Consider the following 11,137-nt stretch of genomic DNA (forward strand, 5'->3'; position numbering starts at 1 on the left):
ATATCTCTATGATGAACTATTTATATTTCTAAAATTTACATATTTTAAATTAGATATCTCTCGACTTAATTTACCAAAAAAATTAATTAAAATTTTAGGTATGCTAGTAGCACACCATGACCAACAATCAAACTATTATAACAATACAAATACATTTAAATAGTAATGTAAGAATGGTTTAGTTCACATAAAAAATAAGTCTATCTTGGATATTCTAAATACATCACAAAACTTTATCGCTTCAGAAAAATTGGAATTTCTCCCATCTACTTGAGTTCCCATCAATTGTCCATAAAACTGGGAAAGGGAATAGGTGCTATGCTCCCAATCCCAACATCCTCCTATCCACTACTAGGAGATGTGTGTAATTTAGGATTCAGCTCCATCAACTTAGTCATTTTTTTCACTAGTTGATTGAGACTCTCACCATTTGTTGCCAACTATGGTGACAATGCTTGGGGTTACACTTATTAAGTAAGAATATTTCCTAATCTAGGGATTAGAGCATTGAACATAGAAGAATGTGATTTATGCTATGGGAGAAGAGGTATGTTGGGCATTAGCCTCAAATATTTCTTCATGTAAAGGTATATCAAAATATTTCCTTCATGTAAAGTACATTAGCCTCAAATAACTTCTTAGTCTCTCTTGTTCCTTAGAATTTTGTATCCTTTTCTTTGGTAGCTATAAGAATCTACTGGGTAAACCACTATGTTGTTTTCTGTCTAGTGGCATGTAACGTATAAAATCAACATCTCCATCATAGTCATTTTGGGCTTGGGTATCAAAAAATTGTTAACTATTTATTTCATCATGGTTGCCACCATTTGCAAAGCATTAGATGACGTCCTTGGGGTCAACATGTGGTGGGGATGGACTTAAAAGGGAAACATGTTCATCCCCACAAGTATTTGGTTACCCAAGGTTTGTGACAACCTCCTACAACCAATCTGGTTGTGAATCTTGCATTAGCAAGCTTAATCTAATATCAATGTTTGTTGTATTCTCAAGGTTTTATCTCCTATAATAGTCCACTGGCTGGTTCAGGTTTTCTGGTTGGGTATTTTTAGGTGCAATTGTACCTAGTCCCTTCATATTTTGTCCATAACTCCTCAAAAAAGTGTTAATTGGTTCATCTAATAAGCCATTGATTTTTAGGAAGGATTCAATAGTGATTTCTTCCCCCTCACTTTACAACTCATCAATATTTGCATCATCTATAGTAGTTGTTTCTTCTGATCGACTGCTTGTGGGTTGTGGTTTAGATCCCTATTTTCCATCCTCATCAACAATGAAGCACTTTCTTGGGCCTATATCATTCACTAAAACCTCCCTATTCAAAGACCATATCCCTATCCTATGGAAACCACTCATTATATTATCGGGTGTAAGTGCCAAATTGGAGGCTTTGCTGGATAACATTCCTAACTCCTCACGACCAATATTGATTTGAGGGTTCCTAGCCAACCACACATTCCAAATATGTTTTAAGTAAGATTTTAATGGTGAGAAAAAACTAACATCTAATGATTGAAACCTATAGATGGTATACGCTACAAGTGACACACAATCTATGCCCAACTTCTTTGCTTTATCAATTATTTTCCATGTCATATGGATTCCATGATCATCAAATACTAGAAGACACCTTTTTGAGAGAAACACCCCACATGGAATTGTTCTTACAAAGTGGTCTAGCCAATTCAAGAATAATTATTTCATCATCCATCCACGTACTTGGACTACCATGCAGGCCTTGAGATCATAATTGAAAATGTAGTTTTTTATATGTCTCTTAGCCTTGAACAAATAAAAATCTGAATTCTCTAACCAACAGTAATGTAAGGAGACCCACCCTGCTAGTTTAGGCTACTATGCCCAAATTAACCAATGACTTCTTCTGATCCTATAGGATTTCTTCCTGACCCTATTCCCAAGAGGATATCTCCCAACTATCCCCTTCCCTAGGATCTATGCACACCAATTGACTATGTCAACTTCAATCACCCCAATATTCAAATGAAGGCATTTTCTCTCTACTAGGAAAAATTGGGTACAAACCCCAATGCAATATCTAGGGTTATTATATGGTCCTCAACTTGATATTTCCAAACTCTCCTAATCATCACAAGACTCCACTCACCAACCCAAATCATAGATGTCCTTTTCTTTCTTACTTGACCTACTAGGTCTAGAGCCCCAATTAGGCCAAAATTTTCAAACTCACTAGGTGCTCTTGCACCATTCTCCCCATGTGACAAAGAACTCATGGTGGATAAATCTGAAGGAATTTCGTAGGAATACCTTTCTTTCCAAAATCACTCTCATCTATCCATGTTACTTCAGATTCTGGTTGATCCTTCCATTTGATAAGATGATCCATATAGGTGCCATGACAAGTCTTCTTCTTGATTCTTGAATCCATAACCTTTTCAGCTTTTGGCTGAGATTATAATGGGATAGTGACTTCTTCAACCTTTGATTTTGTTTGTCCTTCTATGAATGTAGGCCCTTTATATTGAACTTAGTCCTTGACATTAAAGATAAGGTAAATTTCCAAGTTTGGTGGGAGTTCTATTTTGTTAGCATTAGAACCATAATTTGCAAGTACCTTATAAGGTCCTATCCTATGCATTTGTAGCTTGGTTGGAACACCCTATGCAAGTACCAAAACTCATCCTTGGCATCGTATCATGGCCTCAACACCTTGGATCATCTCAAAACATCTCATCTAACATGTTCCAACTCCTTGCACACTCTCAGCAACTCATCTCTTACACTTTCTCAATTTTGCCTCTTCTAGGCTTGTTCCAACTAGCCCTTGCCAGTCACTAATTTGTTGTTTTCTCCAAAATTTTCCACAGAACTTCCTAAACTATTGGGTGATTAAAATACCCTTTTCATCACTCTAAAATATACTCCAAAACCAACTACACTTGTTTTGTAAAATATCACTCAAAACTAGCTATTTCAGCCTGCCAACTAGGCCTAGTTTGAGGCCATTTACAAAGCAACTCACAATCCCTTGACTTTTGGAACTCCCATGACCCAAAAAAGTCTTAATAAATGACTCAAATGCAAGGATTCTTCTATTTTTTTGGTCTCATGATCAACTTTACAATGGTTTTTACAAAACCCTCCTTTCTAGCCCCTTTACCCTAGGGCTTTCTAAAACTCTTACTTTGCAACGTCTCTAGAACCCCAAAATGGTTCAAACACCTTCAGTTTGGTTATATTAGATGAATTCAAACATAAAATTCAACTCTTGTTTGGAGAAAACACTAAATCCACCTTGGGAGCAATCATATACCCTTTTTTATGCACTCAAATTTTAGGGAAAACTATGCAAATACTTCTTAAATGGTTTCAACACTTGACTTTTCAGATGGAAATGGTTATTATAGACTCAAACCAACAAGAAAAATCCCAAACTTGAGGTTTCTCAACACTCAACAATCAAATTTCAAAACTGTTACCAGCACTTACTACTAGGACAATTTCTAGTTTTAACGGTCAAACTCCCAAACCATACAAAGGACCCCCTGCTGTTTTTGAATTTTTAAACACTCTTTTTGGAGACTAAAATAACCTCTCTCACTTTTTGGAGATCACACTCCGTTTTCATTTTACAACACCATCTCGGGTGATGCTGAAACTTGCAATGTCGGCTAGTACAAAGTTGCCAATTGCCAAATCTCTCTCACCATTCCTCATGGGATCGAACTGTCTCCTCTGTTAGCTCCATGTGGCTGGGTAAACCCTATCCCCAACCTTGTCCTATCCCCTTCAGTGCTCAAACATTCTCAGGCATGCCAATCTAGAATGTCCCCAAGGGTCACTAAATGCCATAGGGCTGCGATCTTTGACGGGGCATATCTCGAAGCTCGTGCGAGGTATGGATGTGATTCTAGTTCCTACAGGACCATGTTGCAGAGACCTATAATAACCTCTCTCACTTTTTGGAGATCACACTCCATTTTTGTTTTACAATGCCATCTCGGGTGATGCTGAAACTTGCAGTATGGGCCAGTACAAAGTTGCCAACTACCAAATCTCTCTCACCTTTCGTCATGGGATCGAACTGTCTACTCCGTTAGCTCTGGGTGGCTGGGTAAACCCTATCTCCAACCTTTTTCTATCCCCTTCGATGCTTGAACGTTCTTAGGCACGCCAATCTGGAATGTCCCCAAGGGTCACTAAATGCCATAGGGCTGCGATCTTTGATAGGGCATATCTCAGAGCTCGTGCAAGGTATGGATGCAATTCTAGTTCTTATAGGACCATGTTGCAGAGACCTACAATAACCTCTCTTGCTTTTTGGGGATCACATTCTATTTTCATTTTACAACGCCATCTCGGGTGATGCTAAAACTTGTAGTGTTGGCCAGTACAAAGTTGCCAACTGCCAAATCTCTCTCATCTTTCGTCGTGGGATCAAACTGTCTGCTCCATTAGCTCTGAGTGGTCGAGTAAACCCTATCCCCAACCTTGTCTTGTCCCCTTCAATGCTTGAACGTTCTCAGGCACGCCGAACCCGAATGTCCCTAAGGTTCACTAAATGCCACAGGGTTGTGATCTTTGACAGGGCATATCTCGGAGCTTGTGCAAGATATGGATGAGATTGCAATTCCTACAGGACCATGTTACAGAGGCCTACAATAACCTCTCTCACTTTTTGGAGATCACATTTTGTTTTCATTCTACAATGCCATCTTAGGTGATGTTGAAACTTGTAGTGTTGACCAGTACAAAGTTGCCAACTACCAAATCTCTCTCATCTTTCATCGTGGGATCAAACTGTCTACTCCATTAGCTCCAGGTGGCTGGGTAAACCCTATCCCCAACCTCTTCCTATCCCCTTCAGTGCTCGAACATTCTTAGGCACGCTAAACCAGAATGTCCCTAAGGGTCACTAAATGCCATAGGGCTGCGATCTTTGATAGGGCATATCTCGGAGCTCGTGCGAGGTATGGATGCGATTCTAGTTCCTACAGGACCATGTTGTAGAGACCTACAATAACCTCTCTCTCTTTTTGGAGATCACATTCCATTTTCATTTTACAACGTCATCTCGGGTGATGCTGAAACTTGTAGTGTTGGCCAGTACAAAGTTGCCAACTGCCAAATCTCTCTCATCTTTCATTGTGGGATCAAACTATCTACTCCATTAGCTTTGGGTGGCTGGGTAAACCCTATCCCCAACCTTTTCTTGTCCCCTTCAGTGCTCAAATGTTCTTAGGCACGCCGAACCAGAATGTCCCTAAGGGTCACTAAATGCCACAGGGCTGCGATCTTTGACGGGGCATATCTCAGAGCTCATGCGAGATATGGATGAGATTCCAATTCCTACAGGACTGTGTTGCAGAGACCTACAATAACCTCTCTCACTTTTTGGAGATCACATTCTATTTTCATTCTACAATGCCATCTCGGGTGATGCTGAAACTTGTAGTGTTGGCCAGTACAAAGTTGCCAACTGCCAAATCTCTCTCATCTTTCATCGTGGGATCAAACTGTCTGCTCCATTAGCTCCGGGTGGCTGGGTAAACCCTATCCCCAACCTCTTCCTATCCCCTTCAGTGCTCAAACGTTCTCAGGCACGCTGAACCAGAATGTCCCTAAGGGTCACTAAATGCCATAGGGCTGCGATCTTTGACAGGGCATATCTATGGGCTGTCAATACTTCGACTATACTTTAAGTCAACGATTATCAATATGTGAAAAAATGGAACTTGTTGTATTTTTAAGTACTGAGAAGACGGCCTTGCCCTTCCCCAGGAGTTTCAGAAATGGGAGACATTAGGTAAGAGAGTGAAAATGTTACTATCGCTTCAATGCACATGACGCAATTAGAAATGCAAATTTTGATGGTAATCATTTTTTGATAAGGGAGAGACTAGGGATGATCATTTTTACTATCTCTTTAGCAGTGGAATTTTTTTTTCTCTTGAATTTGGTGGTGGGGGATCAGTGGTAAGTCTCCTTGGATATTCCTTCTTATGATGTTAGTGACAAGTGTTGCTCTTTGAAAACACTTGTACAATCTTTTTTAAATTATTAGATAAAAACAGAGAATTGTAAGTATTAAACATGATTAGCGTTTAGTTCCTAGAAGATCTTTATTTCCCCATCAATGCATTTAGAAAGTTAAGTTTTAAGAAGATCATAAATAGAAAAAATTAGAGAAGCGATTTAAACATTTATATTGATTGGATACACGTGAGTCTTGAGTTTCCTCTACCTTTTAAAGAACATTCCTTAGCTAGCAGACCTAATTCCACATTCCATAAGATTGTTATTGCGCTAAAGATTTAGGAAACCAACTGCTCTAAGATAAAGCTTCTCGGTCAATAATAATCTAGCCTATTGAGGAACATAATACTTCTCAATTAAACTTGTGTTAATTCAGTATTAATTTTGTAATTAACTACAATTTCAGTATCTGGGTACAAGGGGTGACTAAGAAAACTATTTGAGGTCCAATTTGAAAATATATTTGTAAGGATCTCAACCAAGGTTCACAACTTCGATGATTAATACATTCATTCAAGCCAGAACCTCACTACAAAAAAATAATATATAAAAATGGTAGTGAATAACGTCATGTCTAGACCCAAATCAACCAATGAAAGTCAAATTAGCATAATGTGGAACAACAATATATGCATTGAATGGGTTGTCATAAAAAAACTTCATAATAAAACTCATGTCTAGAGTTAAAAGACCTTAAAGAACATTTATGCTTGTAACACAAATGGCCATTCAAAACTGAATATGATTACAATATGTGAAATAGCATTACAAGAACTTGTAATGCTCTTGTGAACATCGTGTTAATTCTTGTAAGAATCCCTAAGATGCTTGTTATACTCAAAATTTTGTTGAAATTAAATTAATTTTTATCCTATCGGTTAATTGGCTTAGGGTGATATATGCTTCTTGGATGGAATAATGAGTTCGTGATTAACTCTGTATTAAGATTCATAGCATCTTCTAGTTATTTGCAAAGAAAATTTATAAATTACTTGCTAATGTCATATGGCTTGCTTGAGAAAGATGTTTGTGTTCTTATTGATGGGTACTAATGACTATCCACATTTAGTTCTTCAATATCCTATTTGACAAGCTTTCCATAGACATTTGTTTGCCATACTAAGTATTTTTGAAAACATATTTGAGTAGAAGGACTACAGTAGATACTACATGATGTTTTAAAAAATAAAGTAATGGATTAAAGACTATTATTTCCAAGGTATTATGTCATAGTATTTTAATTGTAATGATCTTAGACTAATGATATTCTTGAAGGTAACTTCGACATGCAGCAAGAAAGACAACCTACAGCCAAGGCTATATTGTGCCTACAACCAAAGCCATAAATGCTCACAACCAAAGCCACTAGTGCACATAGCCAAAGCTATGGATGCTTATAGCCAAAGTTACAAGTGTTCGCAGCCAAAGCCATGAGTACATGAAGTCGATGATCACAATTGTTTACAACTATTCACCAGAAATAGCTTCTTTGCAGTTTTTGAGAAATACTAATAAATCAAAAAAGAACATCTACTAGTTGGTAGACATAATGGAAACTCTCTAGAAATTGAATTTAATTTCATACATGTACATATCTAATTTAATGTCATACACGAATATATCTAATTTAACGTCATACATGAACAAACATATAATATAAAATGATAACCAATAATGTCATATACATTAACAAACACATAATATATTATGATAACCAATAATGTCGTGTATGAACAAACATATCATATATTAACCAATAATGTCATACATCAAATATAGAATGTCATATGTACATCAAATGTGTATCGAATATGTCTCTCAGATGCCTATATATATACATGGGGAAGGAAACAAGTCTCTATATATATGTATCAAATATGTCAACTACATCTTTTCCTTCCCACGAGGGGAAGGAAACAAGTCTCTCGACGTCCTCTGCCATCGTGTGGAGGGAGATAGTGGAGATGACAGGGCCCTCCTGACACGCTCACTTGACCTCTTGTTGAGGCTCTTCTCCAGGTCCAAAAGATACAAAGAAAGTAGATATGAATCAATATTTATTATACGTTGAAATCAAATATATGTACTCACAAAATCAATTATTTTCTTACCACCAACAAATAGTCACTCTGTAAGTCCACCTCAAATGCTCGTGGACGATCAGGCGTGACAAGACCCTACAACAATTCAATAAATATAATCACTTATAAATAACATTAGAAATTTTGAGATTAACTATTATAAACAACAACTAAAATGAAGAAAATTCTTTCATACCTCCGTCAGTGGCTGTGAGCTAGCCACAGATGTGGCCACTCCACTATCACCAGACTATCGCAGATGAGGAGGTGTGTCCGACATCATGAGCTGCATGTCATACAATACACGTTATATCTAACATGAAACATGGAATAAATATAATCAAATGAATTAAATTAACATGAAATAGCTGTACCTGTGTGAAGCTCGTATGATGTCTCTGCTCTGCGTCTGTGGTAAAGGTTGAGGGTCTTGTGGAGAACTGATGCACATGCATATTTTTTTTGGTCAATCCTTAATATGATTACGGAATAAATATATGTATTAATTAAAATGATTAAATTGATACATACCTCAGGACTCGTCGAAGGGACAAAAAATGGGCCTGGAGGATCGCTGCTAGGCCCAAGAACACTTTGACCCTAAATTTTTAACAATGTCAATAAATCCTAATTAATTAATCATTCACTATACGTATGAAATGTGATCAAATTAGTAATTTACCTGTGTGTCAATGCCAAATGTCTCGTTCAGGAACTAATCGGTGACAAGCCCATCATCTGCACCATCTCCGACATGAGTGCCAAATGTGCATAGGGATCCACATGAAATGCACATGTGACCACGATGTATAGAAGGCTCCCCCTCAACTAATGGGCTCATGGAATGGATGAGGGTCTGCGTCAAAGCATTAATGGTCCTAGAGTGCTGGCCTCTACATGTTCCTTCACAACTGAAGGAATAATCACATGCTCGCACTGTGGATGGACCACGGCTGCCCTAACTACATTAGGGTCACGACGTGCTCCTAGCCTCTCAAATGATGACCCCCCACCTCTACCCTAGGAGTCTAACATATCAAAATAATCGGGGATCTCCCCAAGGACAAACTCACAATATAATTTCTTCAAAAAATACATGGGGACCTCGTGATTGTTGCAAGGAGGGGCATCAAAAACCATCCACCATCTATCCCAAAAATTATTTCTAATAGCATCATGTATGCACCAATGGATGGGGAATCGTTTAGTACCCTCTCTAATAGTATTTTTCTCATTGGGTTTTCTAAATAATGCACATATACTACCTTTTGGTATTTCCTTTTTTCTAACATCTTCATATGACAATTTATTTGCATAAAATCTTTTTTGTTCATCCCTCTTAGCCTGCCAAATATCTAACTGACCACTAACTGAGGCTATCTGAGTGTTAATGGATTCGAGGGATGATGCCAATTGAGCCCTCGTTGGATTGGTTTGTCCAGATTCTTTCAACTGAGTAATGATTCCTTCTAATTCAGTTTTGCCTCTCTCTATTTCATTTCTTATATTTTCTTGTGTGCCTGGTGGAGGTCTTGCAATTGGTTCGGGTTGTGGAATTTGTTCTTCTTCTTGAGGAGGGTTTTGGTTTTGGGGTTCTTGAGGGTTTTGATGTTCTTTTGGATTTTTTGTTTGATTATGAACATTTCCTGATAAAAAATCAATTGAAATTCAAATAAATAAACAAATCTAAATGAAATTTGTAAAAACCCTACAAAAGAATATAAAAAACTTACAAAACAATATGAAAAATATATCAAACAATGCAAAGTTAGGTTTATATCACTTACGACGTCGTCGTGGGTGCACTTGTGGTCTTGGATTTTGTCGACGAGGAGGCATTTTGGAAAATGGTGGTGCAAATGTTGAGTCTTCAACTCGCGTACGCGCTGCTCACTTTAGGAGTAGAAGAAAATGCTGATGAAAATGATGGGATGCGGGTTTGCAGCCCATCATATATACTTTTTATTCTTTTAAAGGGCATATGCGCTTTTTAAAATAGGAAAAAAAAAATTCCTTGTGACCTTTTTGGCACCATAACTCGGTGCATATGCCCGTGGGTAGTCTAGCTAATAGAATATTCTCTCAAATATTCTACTTAGATGCTCGCTATGAATTAACAAAATATGTACAATTGCTACAATTAAAAATATATTCCTCTTGACACGAAAAAAAAATACTGTGTAGAGCCAAGATCTAATAGCTCGGTTCTACAAAAAAAAAATTTTGCCAGGAAATAAATTTTGCAAATTTGCACAAAAATATGATGGAAATAAAGAGAAAATATAGATCCAAATTAAAATTAAATCATAGATCTAAAAATAATGACCATACCCATAATGCAAATTGGGGCCCTAGGTTCCAATTTGCAAAAAAATTTTCCTGACGGTCGACTTTAGGCCAAGGTAGCCAAGTTTATAGTTGATTTTCACCGGTTCAATGTTTTGGATGCAATCGCGAGGTCAAATTTGGCTCTAGATGCTACCAATTTTTGTAGTACTCTAGATTCAGGCTAAGGTGCTAAAGCAACAGTGGTCTTGAATGACTATGTGATGAGAAAATCTCCAAGCTCTTATACTATGTAAGAATTTGCATAAGGGAAAAATTCACCCAAGAACTAAGAACTCAAACACAAGCACAACTATAGACCAAGAGAGATAGTATGATTAGAATGATGATATATTCAATATGCCATTATAAGAGTACACTAGGAGTGCTTGTATATAAAGGCCTCTGAGATACATCTAGAATGCCTGGTAATAAGTATCATGATATGTCATACAACCAGGCACATGTCCACTAGATATGGGTTATCCTCCATTAAGCACAGAAGTATATGCGATGATGAGAGGATAAGCCTATAAGGGTGTGACACACAAAACAATGTTGTAGACACCATGTGCTTAAATAGAGTTGTGTACTCTTGTATTGTCATGACAACTCAAAAAGGTGCGCAAACTCCTAAGTGTCTCACAAATAAAAATAATAAAATAATGCAAAATAATAAAATAATGCATTAACCTAAG

The sequence above is a fragment of the Cupressus sempervirens genome, chromosome 5 (assembly GCF_028749045.1).
Source record: "Cupressus sempervirens isolate cs-2001-9-10 chromosome 5, ASM2874904v1, whole genome shotgun sequence".
In the NCBI taxonomy this organism is placed as follows: Eukaryota; Viridiplantae; Streptophyta; class Pinopsida; order Cupressales; family Cupressaceae; genus Cupressus; species Cupressus sempervirens.